Source organism: Lasioglossum baleicum, chromosome 9 (assembly GCF_051020765.1).
Source record: "Lasioglossum baleicum chromosome 9, iyLasBale1, whole genome shotgun sequence".
Lineage (NCBI taxonomy): Eukaryota > Metazoa > Arthropoda > Insecta > Hymenoptera > Halictidae > Lasioglossum > Lasioglossum baleicum.
Genome location: NC_134937.1, coordinates 16,785,982 through 16,806,362, shown reverse-complemented (window position 1 = coordinate 16,806,362; position 20,381 = coordinate 16,785,982). Strand labels below are relative to the sequence as shown.

At 41.5% G+C, this 20,381-nt stretch overlaps 1 protein-coding gene across 2 annotated transcripts in view; it reads right to left on the bottom strand.

Annotated features, from left to right (window-relative positions):
• LOC143211967 (discoidin domain-containing receptor 2) overlaps positions 1 to 7,540 on the bottom strand; it is a 243,136-nt gene extending 235,596 nt beyond the window's left edge. The window contains exon 1 of one of the 2 annotated variants that reach the window (XM_076430163.1): positions 6,856 to 7,540. The gene's annotated coding sequence lies outside the window, so the exon portion shown is untranslated. The remainder of the gene's footprint in view (positions 1 to 6,855) is intronic. The other variant, XM_076430162.1, reaches the window with a different exon arrangement.
• Between the last annotated feature and the right edge of the window lie 12,841 nt (positions 7,541 to 20,381).

The window sequence follows — 20,381 nt, the reverse complement described above, 5'->3', positions numbered from 1 at the left end:
CTGAACGCGGGGGCGGTGGGAAGCTTATTGCGACTCCACCTTTTTAATTAAAGTTTGAAACTGAACTAGCGTATGCAAGAGGGTTCCGTGGTCCCGAGCGAAAAGGAGCGAGCGGCACATAAAATAGTCAAGTGTTGCTTTCTTCTTCGCGGAGCACTGTCATCCTACTTGTTTGACATTCTTGCCATTATAAAATGGACGTCGCAGCGGCGCGGCCCCGGTTCCCTTTATTTAAAAATGAAATAACGGAAGTTTAATCATCTCATAACACGTCGACGGACGCCGCCGCTGCTGCTGGCCCGGATTGATGTCGCTCCGGGTCGGTTTATCCATTTTTCGTTTGACGGTGGAAATCGGTTTCTCGGAGATTTAATCGCTAATTGTCGGCCGCCTCAAAGTCTCTGTTAATTGAATTTATGCACGGGACTGCGGACTCATTATTATAAATGAAAGCTTAATGAAATCAAGGATATATTTCGAGACAGACAGTGAATATTTAAATGGCAGATACTCGCGCGCGGACATCTCGAGGTTCTTTACGCGAATTCGCAGATTTCCATTACACGAATGGCCGCAATCAGAAAGAAATTTACACTTCTTAAGAACTTTAATATAAATAGCCTGTTTATTTTCAGGGAATTTTGTTGAAATTTTCAGATTGTAGATCAGTCGGGCTACTATTAAGAAGCTAATTAAATTGAGAAATTCCTGGAAAGAAATCCCGGCGTAGCAAATAAAGAAAATGGAGAATTGTGATACGCTGATATAGTCCGGACGATTGTAGAAAGTAGAATGAACTGCGGCTGCCTTTTTAAAATTAAGACAGAGGGAAAGGCAGGGAAAAAATTTCGCCTGGTTTAACGAGATCTATCTTCCTGTGTCCAGTTTTCATGCGGGATATTATGAATCTCGACCATGAATACTTCTAGAACTTAAACTGATTTTCGTTCGCGTCACTGAGATTACGGTTATTTAAATAATTGCGAAATCTCGTGCGTTCAACTTCAAAAATCAAATTGCACCATTTCACTTGTAAAACGTCGAGTATCATCTCAGACTGAAAATGAAGTCTGTAATAAATTTTACATTTTCCACTAAACGATACGAGTGAATTAAATACAATTCAAGTTAGCCAGAAAAAGAGATACACCTCTGTAAAAATTCAAAGTTTAATACGACGGCTGTGACTTTCCATTTCACTTGTGATGAAGACCATAAATCGCCGATTGATTCCAACAGGCTCGAAAAATATTAATACGAACGGCGATCTAACGATTCGTGTCGATTCCTTTTACAGATTGCCAAGCACATTTCAATTTCGCACACGCCGCGCTCCTACTAATGCAATTCCTCGATCACATTTCCTAGCGAGCACGACCATCTCGGCAACCTAATACAACACGTATCGTTAGTGTAGACAATTACACGTACAAGAAGACATATAATGGTAGTATGAGCTCAGTAGTTCGAGTGGGGAAGGTGGTACCGTCACCCGACACGATTTCGCCAGTCGCTCCGTATCCATTAATGTAAAATATATGTAGAAAGACGCGTGTTCATCCGACTTCAAACATCTATGTACTCTATATTCTTTATTCATATATTATAGGTATGTACATATGTACAACAGTTAGCATTCCAGACAAACCCGTTAGTTATGAAACCATTTCGTTCCTTAACGAGCGAGGATCGATCAATGAAAATTACCGGATAAATTAACGATCTTCTATTCGCCGTTGCGACGACGACGATTACTCAACGCGATGCATGAATAAGTGCAATTCGCGCAAGTGTCCCGTATCTAATTCACCTTCATAAGCTTTATAGCGGCATTGTATCGTGCCCGGGGACCACCATTAATTTAGCTAATGGTTAATCAATAAACAAGCAAGTTGCGAGTACTATTCAGCTCTCTGTCCCTCCTCTCTCTCTCACTGTCCGTTTCTACCCGTGTGTTTGTGCGGTTCGGGGGTGAGGTGATCCACGGGAGAGGCGCAAGAAATCCGACAATAAAGCTGTTGTGCACGAGTGGGGTGACTAGCTAGCAAGAAGATGGGCACCTGTTCGGCCTACGGTTACGCACACAAGTCCGGAATAACAGGAAAGCTAGAGACGAAACTGGGCAGAGAAAAAATCGACGATGGGAAGACGCAGGAACAAAAAGAGGAAGAGAAATTATCAGAGAACAACCTTTACTTGTTATCTGTCTGGAGAGATATAATGCCTCATACAGCTGTTCATCGATTTGTACACTGATCATCTCTACTTCACTATTATGGATTCCGATGTCTTCAGCAACTTTCGTCATGATTGATTTTTACTGTAATTGATGGCGCACACTTTAAATCATACTAACTACTTTATAAATATAAAGAGTTGAGTTTCCTTGCCAAGCTAGATGGATCAGATTACTAGATGATATTTTGAAGTTACTTTTCACAACATTTTTATTTAGACTTTTAACAAAATATATTGAAGCTGCTGTCCACGACGTTTTTATTTGGGCTTGTAACTAAATATATTGACGTTGCTGTTTACATTTTTATTTGGGCTTGTAACAAAAAATTTTTAAATGTATTTTCTAGATTTAGACTCAGTAACATATGTCTCCGTACACCCTTTAAAACAGAATAACTTTTTTATAATTGTACCAAACGATATGATTATTTGTAAGCAATTAGAAGGTTTACTAGATGATGTGCAAAAAAGATTTTCCAAAAATTACAATTGGTCAGATTACATGCAGATATAAAACACGGAACAGTTTCCGAAAATAGCGCTTCCAATAACGCGTTTCTGACCGCTCCCCGTACGAGAAAAAGTAACAAATCCCCTCGAAACTCCGCCTAAACGGCGAAACAAACTTCCGGCAAATTACACGCATCCGAAATCCTCACACCGGCACCGCGTTTGCGGGGCGCGCGAGAATGAAACTTCCGAATCGTTTCTCATGCATACGAGCCGGGAAAGAGCTTGTCTAAACTTGAACGATTCGAAAACGTGTGGTCGGTGTTGCGCGATCCGCGACAGATAGAGGCAATTTTCGCGTGCGGTGGTCGCGGAGCGGACGCAAACACGCTGATTGCGTGCGATTAATTATTTATGCGTCGGTCGGCTTTATCGGCATCGGGGAAGTGGGGCGGAGTGCACGGTAACGGGGAAATCGCGCGAAACTGTATTTCCATGGAACGCGTATTATCTGAGAAAATTGGCTGAAATCTCTCGAGCCGAAGCGTGGCGAGAGGCGAGGATCGGCATAGTGAATGGATCGTGAGTGCCTCCCGAGAAGTCGTTGACATCGAACGTCATGAGTAGAATGACGGCGTTCACACGCCCCGATACACTACGAAATTTTTATAAAAACAATTCACGAATAAGTAATGCACTGAAGTTGTGCATTCCTGTTCATACTTTGTTAATTAGTGGAAGATATTTTATAGTAATATTATGTGATTATTATTAGTTTCTTGATAATGAAAGCACCTCTCTCTCTCTTACACTATAGTTTAGTTAATTCTAGAACGAATATATTGATTTTAGTGTCACCGATTTGATGGCATTTGTTTTAAAGCAAATCAATAGCATCGACACTGATGACGTATTAAGGTAATGGCAATAACTAATTTTTTAGCATTTCGACAATTTGGATCATATTTACCGCGATTATCCAAACTAGTGATGTCTGTGAAATCTTCACTGATCTGTGCAATAAGTCGTGTTTCATACGGTTCGCTTTAAATGTGAAAGAAAATTCTTTATCGTTTGGATAATGGAAAATTCCGTAAACACAGAGGTTCACTTAGGGCTACAAGATTCAAACGTTCAAAATAATCTAAAGAGACTTCATATTTGCAATTACCTAGCGATGCATCAGAGAAAAGCCGTGAACTTTTGCTGGGGTTACGAAAGACCCCAGGGTACTATTCAAGAGTTAACATCCTCTGAAGCTGTTTAACATTCGAGGACCACAAAGTCTCGACTTTGTAAGACAGCTTGGACCAACCACGAGTTTAAACATGTTGGGGTATTCGTGAGTTTGGTCGAGTTCCTTCGATTTCGGACAAACTCGACGAGATCACTGCTTAAATTTTTAATCAAAAACAGAGATGTTATAGAAACGTGCAGGGTATTGTTAGAGAATCACTTAACGGGCGAAAGCAACCAGTGGTGCAGTCTCCACGTGGCCTCCTGACAGCTTACGTCTCTGAGCGATTATTACCGGACAGGCACGTAGGTATATGTATACGTACGAAACGCGATCGTCCTCGTAATGCGCACAGATTTCGGGCACCGGGATGCACGCGGCCAACGATCATTACGGAATATTCCCACCGTGAAATTGTTGTAAACCTTGTTAACGCGGAAACTGGTCGGCATAACGATGTAGATTGTTTTTAGCATCGCGCCACGTACCCGACTCCTTTTGTATCGTATCAATCGCGTTGTTGCTCGATTATTCCCATTGTCAGGAGTTACAACTCTGCGTTCCATTGTACGCGACTCTGCTGACTTAAATTGATTTTGTTCCCGTGAATTTTGGACGCTCGGTTTGCGGAATTTTTGTTGTTCTCTACTTCGGACTGTGTTCGAAAATGGAGCTCGCGCGATTGGAATAGTTGTAGCTAATAGTTATGAAATGTATGTATTGCTCTGCTAAATTATACGTTCGTGGTAGGCAGAAGTGCATGTTTTTTCTCTGGGTGTGTTCGCAAATATATATATATCTGAAAAATGTTTCGCAACAACGTGGAGCAATTAGCTTGAAAGGAGTTGCCCCTTTCAGATCAATTTAAATAATCTATTCACTCGGGTCTATTCATTCCTCGAAGGTCCTTCTACTCTTCCGATCTTTCGTGGAATCGAAACAAAACACTCGAAGCGATATCTCGTCGACGTAGATTGCATTTTCAAATCTAAATCAAAGGAAAACAGGAGTCGTGTGTTTGTTTTGTACACTGTTATTCAGTGATGTTGTATGGAGTATTGAACTTGAAATCAGCGCGAGTGTATGATTAATCAGACAACGATACCTGCTTTGAATACACAGTACGCCGATCAACGAACGGATTAAATGTTTAATACTAATCTCCTAACAATGACGACTTTCGGTTTCACTTTGGAGCCAAACAATGTACACAGCTGGATCGTCTCCCACGAATACACGAACCACCCGATACTATAAGTATTCTTCGAACCCCTGTTTTGTAGATGGCGTCTTTAAATAGAGTTTGTTTAAGCCAAGATTTATTTCCAAATTAATCTTATCGGACGGACGTTGCGTGGAATCGGTCAAAGTCCATCGAGATCTCACGAGAATTTCTAAAACGTAGTTCAGATTCTTTTGAACTTTACGAGCACCCTAGCGAACACCGGGGAAAAAGACTCCGATACGCACAGTGAAACGCAAACGTCAAAAGCAGTGCACCATACCCCGTCTACGTATGATCTGTATATTGAATATGTCACACGGTACGAATGCGGATAACACGTTCCAACGTGGCAGATCGCAAACTAAGTCTCTGCATTTCTCACTGTACTTTTTATTCGGTACATGATTTTCTAGTTATTTGTGCTTTCTTTTGGTAATGTCTTTCAAGAACGGGCCACTTCTGGATTCGTTCATTATAGTCAGCACGAAGCTATTGTAGCTCATAACGACAGCGGATCTTTATGGAAAATAAAAATGTTCTACCTGAATTGCAACACACTGGAATAAAATAGAAATTAAATTCCTTTCTTGATATGTTTAATAGTTTGCAAATGATGTAACAGCATTTTTAAATTCTTTTAATCATTTTACCGTCTTAAATTACACCTACTCATTTCAGTCATAAACGCATAAAATCCGCTGCCTATTCATAATTTAATACATGCAATCGCAAAAGTGACACATACGTAGTTCACAAGCGTTCAGAAATTTACACTTCCTCCATGAAATAATCTGGTAGAAATAATCTTATATAAATTATTATATTTGTAATTGCACAAGATTATGTATAATATTACATGGTTGCACTGTGAGTAAATGAAGTTGTCGATCGAACGTGTAAACTTTTTATACGATCTTCAAAATTGTCAGCTGGTGTATTACAAAGCAATAAAAAATTAATATAAAAAATCAATTCCATTTGGTCGTCTTTTCATTCAAAAGAAGGCCCTGCTGTCAGATTACTATATGTATGTAGATAGCGGATTTTATGTATTTATGACACAAATGAGTAGGTGAAACTTGAAACGGTAAAAATTAATTCTCAATCAATTAACATTATTTACATAAGAAATAAATCTTTGTTTAGCTTTATTCCCATGCAAATAATGCATGAACAGTTTATTTTGCATAAAGATCCATTGTCTAATAACATGTATGGAGATGGAAAATATTTTCAAATCGTAAGTGAATTATTACAAAAATATATGCAACACTTACATAACTAGTTTGTGGTATTGGAAATTGCGTCACTTGAAAAAATGTCTATACTTTTATTTAACATTCATATAATTAGTGTTGCGCGTACTGTCCCAATTTTCCACCATCAAATCATGTTAAAAACATTAAAGAATAATGGTACCGAATTTTTTACGTATCAAATCTTCATTTTCATGAATATACTCGGGTTTCCATATAACAGTTAAATGAACGCAAATTGAAAATAATGTTGTAGCAAGGTAAAACCTAAAAAAATCTGAAAAAGTGAGGGAACAATCCGAAAACGAGAACTAAAAATCACCGCAAAACATTCCCCGAATCTGCACATATAGAAACCTTCTACCTAGTAATTCCGACCCCACTCACGTGTCTCAAATGAACCAAAAAGTTTCCACATCAACAACAACAGAATAAAAAAGGCAGTTCACCAGATTGCAGTAGGCGATGAAACACAGTCAGCGTGGTCCGACCGGAAGTGGAACTGTATCGCAGTAAGACTATCTATCGGCGTGCACGCGAGGAAAGCACGTCCCTCGATCAGGAATTCCGAACCACGCGTCAAAAGCGTAGTCTGTCGAACCTGTCGGTAACGAGTCTAGGTACGTTTCCTCGGTGGGACGTGTTCGGACGCGTGGGTTCGGTCCCGGCAGCCGGTGTGGAAACGTTGCCGAAAGCGTTAGCCAAAAGGATAACCGAGTCGAAGAAGAAGAAGAAGGCAGAAGGAAGTCAAACAAGCCCGAGGAGGGCAAGGAAGCACTCACGTTTCGTTGACAGCGCGAGGGGGGAGCCTCTTTGTCACAGGTACCGCAGTGTCCTTCGTTTGATCTTCCCTCCCTCACGGCACTGTCCCGTCCCGTGGCCAAAACGGTGCCGGGGATAAATCACGCTAGCAGCCGCCACCTGGCCGCATGGCACCGCACAGAAAACAAAAATAATAAGCCGATGATTTCAAAGTGACAGCACTGATTCAAGAAACGATCACCGCCAACGGGATTTCAACGTTCGACTGAATGAGAAAACAAGACGAGCGCGCTCCCGTATGGTTTTCGCGCGTCACGAACAACGAACGTGGGTACGGCCAATCGACGAAGGCAATGCGTACCCCTCGCGACCCCGTGACGAACTGAGGATCGCGCTGGCGGCGCAGCGCCACCGTGACCCGTGGCGACACCGCCAACTAAACCAGCATCCGTGCACATATAGGGTGTTCGGCTCCGCGGTTTTAAATTGTGGTGGAATGAAACTGTCCAAATTTTCAATTAGTTCCGATGTAACTGTAATTTGTTGACTCTTCACATTTCTTATCTAAGATAACTAGACTGAGGATCTTTATGCATTTATAACGAAATTGAGTATAGATGAAATTAAAAATTGTTGAAAAAATTTTAAAATCAAGATGTCAATATATGTGATTTCTCCTCTATTAAAATCATTAACCGAAAAAATAAAATTCAATGTAGTTTCTATTTCTTGCACTCAATGCAGATAATTTTTATTTTGCATAAAAATCCGCAGTCTGATTTTGTTGTCGCTGCATTAGGATTATTTACCATTTCTTAATTTACTTCTAAACATTATTAGACTGCAAGACGTTTCACTTCTGCCGCGCGTGGTTTCCCACGCGTATGTTTTTCTTTTTGAAAAAATCAAAAGACTACATACGTCATGTAGTTGGGCATACCCTATATGCTTTTGGGTTGAGCCTTTTGAAAATTTCGTTACTTTTGCGATAGGACGCACCGTTCCCGAGATACAGCCATTTTTTATTTAAGGGTGTAGATCCGCTTTCGAGCGAGAGTTTGGTGGCACACTCACACACCGCTAGACACATATACGTACACAGAATTGCAAGGGTCCGGCATTTAACAAACCACGTCTCGCTATTACGAGTTTACGCACGAGTCGCTAATACACATTTGGGGCCCCTACGTAGTCACAGTCGCTAGATAAAAGATCAATCTAGCGGGGACGTATCCCAATTTGGTTTACTTCTGCGTTTTCGTTGCGTAATTTGCATTATTCGGCAGAATGTAGCGGAGCCGCGAGAAGCATTGGGCGGCGCGACAGTGCTGCTACCGTCAAGAGACATACATTTTCTTAAATATCGACAGATGTAGGATTATTACAAAAAACGTTGGAGGCAACCCCGCTAGCAGGGACACATACAATGTCACTGCAACGTTTGATGGAAGTGTGAGCATGGAAAAGGAATTTCCTTGATAGTTTCCCCCTCCTCAACCTAAAGTTCTCCCGACACACCCGCGTCCAATTAACAAACGCTACATTTCTCCACCTGAATCCACGTTAACCACTTCGGAGTGTGATGTGTAGTGTTTAGTGATTGTGTAGAATGTGATATGTTCCGTGCTTCATAGTTATTAAGACGTATTGGCGTAAATACCAGTATGCTGTGGATCCAACGGAGGAACAGAAGATTCTGAAAAATTTGTAAGTACCTATACTTTACTTATAGCACTCTTATGTATAACAATGAGTATAAGGTTTTCTCTCATATTTTCCAACTTCAAATTTATTATCTGAATGAGCAGGGAGACAATGACTTTGTACGGGCCTAGTGACGAATATCCCTTTAAATTTCGTTTGTGTCGAGGCATGCACACGATTATGTTCGGTCTTATCGACACGATCAGGTGGACTGTAGTAGAAGGCTTTTTTCTAATACGTATAACTCCACACAATCAAATTTTACAAAAACATTAACAGCTTATATCTCAATAAATATTTGTTTGCGACATGTGGTTTCTTTGAAACTTTTTCTCTTCTGGATGTGTCGAAGGTGATGATGTAAAAAACAAATTTACCAACAATTTTCTTTGTTGTAAACAATTTTGCTGGAAGTTTATTTTACAACTTTTCCACCGATCCAGAGATATGACCATTACTTTCTATACACCCTGTACAAATTTTGTCATTCTTTATAGATCTACATTTTTGTAAATGGCATAGTTTTACTTGCAAGGGCAAAGAAAATAGTATAGATAGTCGCCAATGGGAGTTTGTTATTTAGAATGTAGAATAAGCAAATTTTAACGTCGATTGTTATTTCAAAGGAATTCTAAGAAAATGTCATTCTATATTTTTCACTAATTTTTTCATGTTGATTTACGAGTTCAGGAACGTACAGTATATACCGCTTTTATTTCTAAAATATACGAAACGTATTTTTGAGAACGTGTTATTGTATTGTTATTACAGTATATTGTTCTAAAGCAATTCACAGTTCGCAGCTATAGCATTGTCATGTATGAATAGTGCACTGCGAACACGGACTGTTCGACATTTATTGACTTTCTATATTTTGTAATAAGTATTTACCTGCACGAGCTCCGGATATTTACAATGTTTGTTCTCCGCGTTTTTAATATAAAAAGTGTAGCCCGTACACGGTACACAGTGAGGGACGAAAGTATTCGTACACCCTTCAAAACAGAATCACTTTTTTATAATTGTACCAAACGACCTGATTTTTTATAATCAATTAGAAGCATTGGTTTACGAAATGATATGCAAAAAAGATTTTCCAAAAATTATAATTTACAAGGTTACATGAAAAATAGAAGGCATTCTTTAAAACTATTTTATTTGGGCCCTTAATGAAAATTTAAAATACATGTTTTGTAGAGCTATGTTAGTTATACACATGTTGAAAATTTCATCGAAATTATAAATTTTGGAAAACCTTTTTTGCATATCATTTCGTAAACTAATGCTTCTAATTGATTATAAAAAATCAGGTCGTTTGGTACAATTATAAAAAAGTTATTCTGTTTCAAAGGGTGTACGAATACTTTCGTCCCTCATGGTATATGTATACTCATCTACTAAAAAAATGTCATCAAATATATAATTCTACGAAATCAAATACAATTTCAGTACAATACCTCCTTTAATTTTAAAAAACACTCACATTAATAAATTTCTATTTTCGAATCTGTTGACAAAAGTGAACAAACATGTACATTAATTAACAAACGAGTATATACATCGTAACATGATAATGCAAAATTAATTTTACCGAAACATAATATTCTATAGTATATATTATAGTATATGTATACCCCAATCACTCGACGAGAAATAGCTTTTATAAGCAATCTCGTCTTTTCATTTCGCCCATACAAATTTCGCCATCAAAGGATTTCCGAAATTCGAGTACGGTGCTCGTAGCTGAATACAATTTTTACCCGACTGTTTTTTGTTTTGCAACATTCAACAAACGCATTTTTACGAAATACAATTTTGCGATCGGCCCGTGCTTTTTTCCGGTGTTTTCCTAGCCCTCCCGAATTTTTCTTTTTTCGTTCACAATGAATTCGAGTTTCACCAGCCCAGGCAGGGCCCGATATTACTACGTTTTCATGACTGTAACCCCGTGTACGAGAGACCACGTCGCACGCAGGCCTCCTTCCTGCGCAATTCGCGTTTTACGATTCACGGTAGAGCCCGAGGTCTGATTCGGTTCGTCTGGCGCGACGAATGTCAAACGTCGACGCGAACATTCAGCCGCTCTGTGGAGGAGCGAACGGACCGTGTAAGAGGATTCCTTTCAAAAATGTAACCTTGGGACAGCTCGGCGTGAAGGATGTTTTGACACGGTAAAATGGACGAAATATTAAACTTTGACATGCAGTTTTCGGAGCGCGAATCGATTGTTGCGCGCACACGGGGCAAAAATGTGCCCGCGCGCTCGTGTGCACGATAAACCTATGAAACAGATCGAACATGCACGATTTCGGAGCATTTGTGCCAATGAGAAGACAGGTACATGCAAAAACACGTGTAAAAGTAGGATTAACATTTTTTCGTTTGACAGCCCGTTTTCGAGTAAATCAAGTATAAAAATTTAGCGAATACACCCGCTATTATACAGGGTATCTAAAAAATATTGTACTTCCATGAAGGGGGAAATTCCCGAAGGTGTTTGAAGGAACTTTTCCCTTTGCGGGCCAATCGAAACATTTACAAGCCAATTATATTCACGAAGCAGTGAATAATCTTAAACGTGAATGATTGAAAAAATTGTCACTATACAGAAAAGATGAGTTTTTTAATTTTGCAACTCTGTTCACTGGTGGAACGAGTTTTCAGTGTCTGACGCTCAATGGTCAATGGCGGATGTCTGCGCATGACCTAGTCTGTTTCTACTTCGAAAACCTATTCGTTCGTTTAAGCCGATTACAGCGATGAATTTATTAATGCTCAACTGGAACCGTGCTAATCTCGTAACGTAAATAGTGGTGTAGGATTACCATGAGCCCGTTACAAGAAAAGATTCAATATATAAAAGATACAATATTTTAGTTCATCGATAAAACATACCGAATAACCTTTTACATAGAGTATAGATTGTCGTTGCTGGAATGACTACGATTTTATTAATCCTTATTGAATGACAGAATTATTTTCCTAGTCTCAAAAATTAAATTTTGTGCTGATATGAAATAAGAATGACATTCGGACAATATATCCCTTCATCAATCAGAGCAAGCGATGTCCGCGTTCCTCCTATTAAATTGGCAATTAAATAACCAATGCATAGTGTCACGGGCTTCAGAAATTTTTGCAATAAAATAAACGATTTCGGCGTATTCCAGACAGTTATTGAATGGAACAATTGACCAGAGTAAATTAAAAAAGCAATTGTATCACATCGTTTGTTTTTAGTTTAACTATCATGACCGCGGAGCAGGTCGTTAAGAGAAGCACGGCCGCGAACGGGAATGTACGCTCTGATTAGAAAAAAGAAAGTTGAAGCAGTAGCAATTACCATCAGCAAGTCGGGAACATTAATAATTCGATTACCAATTTCGAAATGAGAATTTACGACGACGTTCGGGTACGGAACGTCAATTTTCGCGTCTCTGATTGCATGGCCGGTTCTGAAACGTCGGCGTGCGTCGCGGTGGCGCGATAGAGAACAATATTGCCTGGCCATGAATCAACCGTACCCACTCGAGGTATTGCGCTGAACTGGCTTGCGTATGATAATGCAAGTCGATAGTGCGAAATCACTTCAGAGAATCAATCAGCGAACGCGTCGCAAACGTCTAAGGGGCTTGTAAGACGTGCGAGTTTGTGTACGAGCGACACGCGCAACGCCTCTCTGTTGCGTGTATATGGAACGCATCGTTGAAGCACTTTAAGCGTACGCTGACCTTACGACGTATAAACCTCTAATCCCATTTGACTCGACGTCTTTGACAGTTGCTCTAACTCGTTCCGAGAAGCTTCCCTGCCACCGTACGCCACCGTGAAATCGACAGCTTACGTGAACGGCGCCTCGCGCCCTGGGATCACTGGGTCACGATCCATTTTTACGTTTGTCCCTTCAACTACACTTCTCCTCTCTTCGTAGGTGTCAGCGACTCCGCTAACTTGCATTCGAGACACAACCTGCCTGCAAAAGCGACGTCATTCAAAAACCCGATTTTCGAGTTTATGCAAATGTCACAGGCACACTCCTTAACCAATTACAATACATTCCTTTATCTTGACATGTTTAATAAAAATCGTAAATATATGATGCAAAGTGACTTGACCCACATTCAACCGGATAACTTGAAGAATTCTGTACAAGCGTTAATTTCATTTTTTTTTTTGTCGAGAAAAAATTAGGAATCAATCGCCAATTGTTTATCGCTTTTTCTATGTTTCAGTAACATTCGGAGGCATACGTCAAGCAGATTTTGCAAACAAACTTATTTTAAACTAAACTTAGCAATAAGTTCAAGCTCTATGTGATAATATTAAAAAATTCTTAGAATTATCTGAGACTGATTTACTTTCTTTTCGTGTGCGGATTTATTCATAGATACACTTAATGTCTTAATAAAATTGTATAAAGCTGTATTAACATTCTATTTGAGATTTCCATAGTGTTAGCACTACAATAATAATTAAGTGCTGTCGGTCCGCGACGCAAATAATCTCGCTTTCATCATCATCAATTCCGATACCGTCGTTTCAGGAGCGGGTTTTCAGCGGAGCGACTTTTTCCGCGCAGGATGTAAACAGAAAGGCGAAATAAGATTTTCACGGAGTAATTTCTCCCTGATAAGTGGCTGGCGAGTTCAGCTTATCCAGCTGCTGGAAGAGGAGAAGCCGGAATTGTTCCTGCGAAGTACGCCGTCATTACACACCCTCCTTTCTTTCGGGAGCTTAGATTTAGTGGCGTGCGCAAATAAATGTTTTCGGTGTAGCGAACAACAAGAATCATTTTTTACCGTTCCCGGGGGCTTATTCGACCATAAGAGGGTGCACAGCTTTTAGATTCCCCTTCAAAACTGTCCGCTTCGAATTAAAAAGCGAGTCGTTCCCCGAAGTTTCGTCGAATTTACGCGGCAAGAACAACGGAAGTATGTAGCAAAGCATTAAAAGTGAGTATTGAAAATATGGTATCGGATAGTCCGAACGTTGTTCGTCGTTCTATATAAATGTTAATTCATATTAGATCGTCATTAAGTAATACTCGTCGCGCAGATGCTTCATCGCCGGTACGTTAAATAATAATTTCACCGGGGACACTCGCTCTCTCTCCGCTTGTACATCAGAAACTTCGCTAGGAGGCGGGAAAGAGGGAAAAAAGAGCGAGACGTGACCGGTCCCGTTTAAAAAATGAAGAGCACCCGCCGCTGCTTTGCTGTGATTTAAAGGCGGCAAGTTTCGTCCGATACGATTCTCTACGATGTTAATAATTTACGAAGGATTTCAGATTCCAGCGCGGCCGGCCGAGTATATACAACGCGGACAATAATTCTTGTCACGATAAATTGATAATAAAAATTAATCTGTGCGGCAGAAATTTGTATTCTTGAAAAAACGGAAGCCATTAATCAACGGCCGCTCGTTGTTCCTTCGCGCGGCCCGTCCTGGCCCGACCCCGAAACTTATCGCCCTTTAAAATTGTGGGAGTCGCGAAGGTGGGCCCCGGAGGTGCGCGTTCGATATTTTGTTATGCCATTAATAACTACTGTCTCGTTTCTCGGTAACAGGCTTTCTCAATTAATCTATGTTACGAGTGTACCGAATGGCGTGGGGGGATGTAAAAGCTCGAAAATTAATATTAACGCGTCGGCCAGAGAAAGCGACGTACGTATACACGCGTACGTGTGTGCGCGCACCTATCTGCAGGCTGCGAATCGATATTTTCCGTGGCCGATGTCAATGGCTAATGAAAACGTCGAATAATCCGATGCCGATGTAGATATACCACGTATTGCTGCGACCTCGATATTTTTGTGTCAGATACTTATATTCTACGTGCTGATTCCGCTGACCGTACACGTTAGGTCAACAGAAATTGACTATGCTCTCTGCCTTGGCCAATTCCGAACGGATCTCGCGAAATTTTGTCTCGCTTATACTCTCCTTTTGCACACTTACCACCAGTCCAAGTACATGTCTCCGGTCACTCTGTCCTCGCAAACATTGATGATCGTTGCTTTACCATTTTTCTATAATCACGTGGAATTGTTCAAATATTGACTCATCTTTCGGTGAAAAAACCTGCACATTTATTCAGGGATGGTTCCGTTTGAAATGTTAGTTTAAAGGTACTTCTTCGGTATTTTTGATTCAGTATTCATTGTGAGAGGGAAATATTCCGAGATGAATGACGTCAATATCCGGCTAAAAGTTTTTACAAATTTAAATAATGTGTTTGAAATGAAAATTAATTCAATGCAAGTTTTACATTTGAAACGTACAAGCTTAATCTAACAGTGTAATTAAAATGTTTAATGTAGAGGGATGTCTGCTGAGCATGCCTGATCAGTTAGGTAGAATTTAAAAATACAGTTTTTCTTGGACCGTGAACGTCCGCTTCGAAAATTCATTCAGATGAAGTCACTTGCGTCGCAAAAAGAATGATATTCGCTGCGAAATTGCATAGTTAGAACAAAATTCTTCTTTGAAAGACACTTTTGAAAGAATTCTAAAAGACACATTGCGCATTCGAAACGTTTCCGGTACAGCGTCTAACAGATAAAAATTCCGGAACCAAGGAATAAATTCATGTCATCATGTCCGCGACAATTATAACGCGGGCTGAATGCATACGCGCCACGCGAAAGCACGCGGAACGCGAAAATTCCTATAAACTTTTAACAAGTTTTATTCTTGAATGAGATTCATTTCATATTTAGCTTGATGGGAATCGTCGCGAAGAATTTGTTCATTAAAATGTAATTCCCGCGCAAACAGCCACTCAGCGATGAGAAAAAATCGTACGTGCTCGATAATCCGAATCGGCGGGAGTGAAACACTTTAACACGAAACATCGTGCGACAGTGTCGCGAGTAATCGGCTGGATCTTTGTCCACAACTACTCGACGTAACAGCCCCTCGATATTTAATAACCGTTTCGCATTATCAATCCTCTCTTAAAGTCCTCTAATAACCAAATCCGCGGAACGGTCCCATCCGGAGCTTTACGATTGATCATAAGCGACGTTCTCCTCTCGTTTGCCGGAGCCAATATTCAGGTGGGATCGATCGGAGCCGTTCATATCGGTTCGAGCCCGAAAGTAGCATGAATTAATCGTAACCAATCCCGGTCGATTTGCTCCGGCACAGAGACTCGACGATCTCTGGCGGTTGGATGGAGCGTTTTGCGCCCGAAAATCGTTATCGGTCGTTCTTCTGGCTTCCGGGGTCGGCTCTGTTGTGCCGTATCCCCGTCCGCGAATTACAGTACTTGGACCACGACGAATTGGAATACAGAGATTAGAAACCCAGACTCGGAAGAACAAGTTTATTAGGCAGGAATTACAAGTCTCTAATACTCGGCTGTGCTTCGACAATGTTACGAACTCGAAACAATTTTGATCTGGTGGTTTTGTGTAACGGTTTAGAAAAATTTGGATATAGGCTTGGTCCAACAATAAGTAAATTTTATAGTGGGAGTGGAGCAGAATAGAACCTCGATAGTTGCCTGAAACGGGGCTCAAAAGTCTGCAAGTATCGAGGTCCCTGCAACTATCGAGGTGCCCAATCAACTGTATGAAATCTCCCACTTCCACTATGTCGCTACTATGTCGAATCCACGGTTCTCTTACTGTCGCGTGTCACGTGTTTTCCGCAACTAGCCAACTATCCCCACCGCGTGTTGACGAAATGGAACTGATGAGGTTCGCATGCAAGCATTGAGAGTGCAACGACCGAGGTTCTACCGTAGTTGTAAAATTTCGCAAAAATGTGACAATCCGCTGTGGGTATAGCGGGTGTACTAAAATCTCTGAAATTACGGTTGGTACATTTGGACGCGTGGTCCTTGTCGTTGCCAGGTAATTTACCTGACCTCGCGCTCGTCCCTACGCGCGGAGGGTTTCAGAATGGAATAGGACCCGTCTAATTCCAGCCGATTTCCAGAAGGTATCCAAAGGTGTGCCGGTGTGTGCCGCGCCGGTAATAACGTCGCGATATAAACGCAAAATACCTCGCGGACGGACGGGCACAGGGAGAGTGAGCCGCGGCGAGGGTTGACCTGGCAGCCGGATCGATCCACTCTACGTAGAACCTAGCCTCCTCTTTCACGTTTGTACCCCTGCGCCGCGCCTGCTTGCGCTGATGCCAGCCACAAGGTATCCACGCTTTACTTCCCGACGTTTCGTCTATTCGGCCTGAAGAGTCCGGATCCTCCGTGCTTCAGCAGCCTGATGTAGCAGATCCAAAAAATCGACCTTTTACATACATCGGCGGCATAAATTGAAAATATTCCTCTAAAAGCGTCCAACGAAATTCGAATGAATGAGGTATGTCTTGCCATTTTTACTACTGAACGCCCCACAGGTGCAGGGACCCTCCGAGGATCTAAGGCTGCTCCATGTAACTCGAGCATCCCCTAAACAGAATTTATATATTATTTCTGATGATAGAAAATAATGTGTGTGACTGTGGATTTTATGCATTTATGACAAAAATGACCCATTATGACCCAGTATGACCTATAATACTTCGCGTGACCTTGCATATAAAAGACTCGTAATAATTAACCCCTTGCCGTACCTTTCTTTTACAGTTACAGTGATCAAAACGATTTTATCCCGAAAAATGTCGTAGAAGAGAAGAGAAAATTTATATTTTTTGTATGGCTACGTTTATTTTAATGCTTAAATATTGATTACAAACGAATCAAATTTTATTTGATTTAAAATGGAAGGCGTAACATTCATATTTGTTAGACTTTGTTAAGAACCTTCATCACGAGTGTGGTTTGTGAAAGTACGACAAGGGGTTAAGCCAACACAAATGCATCGAAACAAGACACTATGTATTTAAGTCATTTAGGGCCTGATTGACCATTTGAACACATGAAAAAATTAAGAAACTATATCGGACTATTCCCGAACATCCCCTCCAGTGTCTAAGCATATCACTTTCTGATTATCATCACTCAAACAGACATTAGGCGGATATCATGTCAATAGTAACGAAGGGGTGTGTGGAGCACTCCGTGTGCAATTGGCTGTGGGCCAAAAGCCCTCTCTATGATGCTGGAATAAAAAAATGACCACTCCGATGGCAAGAGCGTGTAGATTGTAGCAGAACAAACACAGAAAAATAACACGCCGGCATTTTTCGAAAAAATCCGGTCTACATTTGGCTGACCCTCGTATGTAACCCGTTGGATCGTCGAGATCAGGGACCCTCCATAAGCCGAACATTTCCGTCGCCTCGATCGCGTGTCGGGTCGCAGACACAGATCCCACCCCCGAAGTACCGTAAATTTTTCGATCGGCCGCGAACACGCGAAGAATGGGTCCGGCGGGTACACCGGTTCCGGTGTGAAAATTCCTTAAATCGGTTTGAGGAAGTTGCCGGACGGAGGAAGAAGAAGCGGGACAAAAGTTTCCTCTGCGCCAGAAAATGTTCTGGATTCGAAGGAGTTGACGTTTCCGTGCCGGCCGGCGCGGCGTTCTCGGGCCGATACATATTTTAAAAAAGAATTCGTTGGAGGCGGTCAGACGCGACGCGGGTCGATCGGCTTCGGTGCCGTTCGCAGGCCACACAGGGATGTCCGTGATGTCAGCGATCGGCCGATAGCGTCGCAGTGTGCATTCTGTCGTCGCCGAGTATAGTGCTCCAGATATTCCGGCCAAACATTCCAATTAGCTCGACCGCTTGCCGCCGAACCGCAGAAAAGGATCGAATTCCTTGGCGCGGCGGGTTCAGGGGGCGTACCCATTGTAACCGTGACGGAACAAGACAAGAGGGATTCGCTCGGTTACATCCGCTGCGTATTATTTAATGAACGCGCGGGGATAGGGATGCGAGAAGCCGCTCGACCCGGTTTCGTCGGCGAATCGCGTCCGTGAAAACGAAAAAAAAAAGAAGAAAATGAAAGCAAAGAAAGAGGACGAGAGGATAGGGTAGGACAGAGAAAGCAAAAGCACCGATCAAAGAGCTACGGTTATTGGATTAAACTTAAATTAGATTTGAAAACGGGGGTAAATCGTGGCGGCGGCGTCGTCGTGCCGTCTACGACGAGTCGGAAACAAGCGGCCGTAGTTAGAATTCATTACGGCCACTCGACTGGTATAAACGGCACGCCCGGAATCGCACGATCTAAAAGAAACGCTCGAGAGCCAAGGTACGTCCCACCGGGTCATGTAATACATGGTTGTCGTTATTCGTTATCCCTTGACCGAGTTCCCGGGCACCAACGGGTCCCGCGTCTTTCGTCCCCTTTTTCAATTCGCAGATTCTAATGAATTTGTCCAACCACCCCCCTTCTTTTAAAACCCCGGGCCGATTCACTGCCGCGGTCAGAGGGGCGCGAGGATGTTTAAACGGTCGCTTCAATTAACGCGTTTCCTGTCCGACGGTGTAATTGTGAAAGCCTTTGACGGGCTAGTTTTACTGGGTCGCGGGGCAATCTGGAATCCAACGGATCCCTTGTTCATTGCTTCGAGGAGATTCTCTTAAGCGGGCGGAACTACTTTGGGATCGAAACTCCTGCCGGCTTCTGAATTGTTTAATGTCTGGAAGCAGGAACCCGACCTACATTTCGCGGGCCGGGCATTAAATATAGAGCGCGCGCGAGCGCAAAGAGTGCCGATTCGAGGCGTGTCTATGTCTATGTGTGACGCTTCGTTGTTTCAGCCTCGGGGTTACATGCACAACCCGTCCGTCTATTATTGCTCACCTTGCGCGGTTACGTGTCACCGGCGCGGCGCGCCGAGATTCGGCGGAACCGACGACGTATCGGCAGGTTATTTCTGTGGTTATAGGGCGAAACGAAGTCGCAGGCCCTTCCAACTTCCAATTTCTACCTCGACGTAGAGACGGCATTTATGGTCTGGGAACGAAGAACATTTATTCGACGAACTGCAAGTTCAAACACTTCGGTTTGACTGGATTATCAAGGTTGTTGCAGATTTAACCCCATACACTGGGATTCATTTTGCGATTGCAGTGATTAGAACGTCGTTCATAATCTCTTAGAAGAAGAAAGTTTATATATTTATTGTATGTCCCTATACCTATATTCTATAATATACAAATATAGTAGCGGACAAAAGAGGCGATAACTATTTTAATATTGTACTATACGATTTGAACTTTCTGGGGAAGCTAGAGCAATTAGTTTACTACAGGGTGTGCAAAGAAATTATTTCAAAAATTGCAATTAATCGGAATTGCAGAAAAAATACTGGAAGTTGTAGTTTCAACTTTTTTATGTGGGCCTATACTGAAAATTTTAAAAATACGTTTTTTCGATCTCTGATAAAATCGATCGATAAAAATCACAATAAATATACTAATTTATGTTTTAATTTATATTTATATTTTTTGGGTCCGTTCGGACCCAAGTAAAATTGTTTTTCCTTTATCGTGATTGATTTCATTTACTAGTACAAGTAGCATGACTGAATACAATCGGGACTGCATATTCCACATATAGAGTGTGTTTTACAAATATGTTTGTGTAAAT